The sequence below is a fragment of the Oratosquilla oratoria genome, chromosome 30, assembly GCF_046742065.1.
Source record: "Oratosquilla oratoria isolate Oo_2021 chromosome 30, ASM4674206v1, whole genome shotgun sequence".
Taxonomy (NCBI): Eukaryota; Metazoa; Arthropoda; class Malacostraca; order Stomatopoda; family Squillidae; genus Oratosquilla; species Oratosquilla oratoria.
In genome coordinates this window covers 25,019,023-25,021,522 of record NC_134806.1, presented here as the reverse complement: position 1 = coordinate 25,021,522, position 2,500 = coordinate 25,019,023, and positions in this window count along the sequence as shown.

Genomic DNA, 2,500 nt, shown 5'->3' with positions numbered 1-2,500 from the left:
ATGTTCGATAGGATCTCTGATGATAGTTTCCATTATTTTTCCTACGATTGAAGTCAAACTTATAGGCCTATAGTTATTTGGCTTCTTTTTGTCACCTTTTTTGAATATGGGAGTAACGTTAGCTAGCTTCCATTCTCTTGGGACATCTCCGGATATGATGGATTTCTTGAAAATAATTTCTAATGGAACAACAATCTCTTTTTTCATTTCCTTTAAGATTCTTGGATGCCAACCGTCAGGCCCTGGTGTTTTATTAACTTTGAGTTTATCTATACACCTTTTAATTTTTTCTTTTGTTATATTTACCGTAGTAAGTTTACATTAGACTTTTCACAGGTTTCAGTTTGGAATTCACTTTGAGGTGTTTCGTTTACGAATGCCGAGCTAAAATAATTGTTTAAGATATTACACATTCCTTCATTTGAATATTCAAGTTGACCGTCAGCAGATAATAGTAGACCAATGTGATTCCTAACAACCTTTTTATCTCTAATGTAACTATAGAATTCTTTGGGATTCTCTTTGGATTTATCAGCGATGTTCATTTCGTATTGTCGTTTTCTTTTTCTTATTGTCTTTTTTAAATCTCTCTGTATTGATACATAACTTTCATAGTCATTAGATGCACCCGAGCACTTATATTTCTTATAAGCCTGTCTCTTTTTAGCAATACTTTTTCAGTTTCTTTGTCGAGCCACTTTGGGCGAGCCTGATTTGGAGGACGTCTGCCCTTAAAAGGAATGTAAGTTTGAATCATCTTAGTGAGCGTATTTTGAAATATTTCCCACATCTGATCTACAGGTCTTTCGTTTAATTTTGCCTCCCAACCTGTAAGCTGAAGCTCCTGACGTAGTCCTATGAACTGAGCTTTACTGAAATCGGGTATTTTAGATACACAAGTATCTATTCTATAATTGTTTAGTAGTAAGAATCTAACTAAGTTGTGGTCGCTATTTGCAACAGATTCACCGACTTCTACATCACTTACCATGCTTTCGCGGCTAGTGATCAATAGATCGAGTAAGTTTCCATATCTTGTGGGCTCTTTTACATGCTGAATTAAGTAATTGTCACCAAGAAAATCAATCAAGCGACTACCTATATGGCCATGTTCAAGGGTCATCCAATCAATGTCAGTAAAATTGAAATCACCCATTATCAATAAATCCTGGTTGCAGAAACTAGATAGTTCTTGAAATAACAGTTTGTCGTCTGCTAATGATAATGTCTTTGGCCTATATATTACACCTATATTAATTTTTTGTCCATTTGTTTGGGTTAACTCAGCCCACAAACTATCATATGCATCCTGTTTCACTTTCTCTAAAACACAAGCATGAACATTGTTTTTAACGTACAACAGAACACCCCCACCTTTCTTGTGGTTTCTATCCTGATGAAAGTGTTTAAATCCCGCAATATTAAATTCAGCTTCGAACTCTGTACCATTTAACCATGTCTCAGTTATTCCTATCATATCGAGATTTTCGCTTTTGACATACGTCTGTATTTCTTGAAATTTGTTCCTAATACTACGAGCATTAAAGTACATGGTTTTAAGAAACTCGTGATTATTTCTTTTTGACACATTTTGAGTTTCAATATCATGACTTATATTATCATTTTGTTTTTTATTTATACCTTGCTCTATATTATTATTTGTTCCTTCATTGACATTCAATGCCTCATTAACATTTCTCCCATCAAAATTAACATTTCCCCGATCACGGACATCCGGTCTATCACGGTCATCCGATCTCTTTTGTACATTTTGTTCCCCTACGTCACCGTGATTCACGCCGGCCTCCCGCCGCTCATTGACATTATGTCCGGCATCCCTTCCTAAAATTATATTTTGTCCTCCAGTGACTTTATATCCTACCGTGATATTTTTTCCTCCACTATAATTACATCCCATCGTGATCATTTGTCTTTCACTGTCATTACATCCTATCATGATATTTTGGCCTTCATTGACATTCTGTCCTGTATCCCTTCCTAAAATTATATTTTGTCCTCCACTGACATTATATCCTACCGTGATATTTTCTCCTCCATTATCATTACATCCTATCGTGATATTTTGTCCTCCACTATCATTACTTCCCATCGTGATATTTTGTCCTCCACTGTCATCACATCCCATTGCGACATTTTGTCCTATGACATTACATCCTAATGTAACATTTCGTCCTCTAGCTACATTATATCCTAAAATTATATTTTGTCCTATACTGGCACATTGGTCTACATTAATGCTATACTCTACACTGTTTTCCCAAGTACATTCTATTTCCCCTTCCCTTTGGGCTTCTACCCTAAAAAAGGAGCTAATTCATTACAAACTCCCACAATGAGGTTTGTAAGAACATCTTTGCCTCTGCGGGTAAGGTGGATCTCATCAGAAGCGTAAAGGTCATGGCGCCTAGAAAAGAGATACCAAGGATCAAGAAAGTGGTATCCAAATTGTGTGCACAACTGCGATATCCTATCATTGATC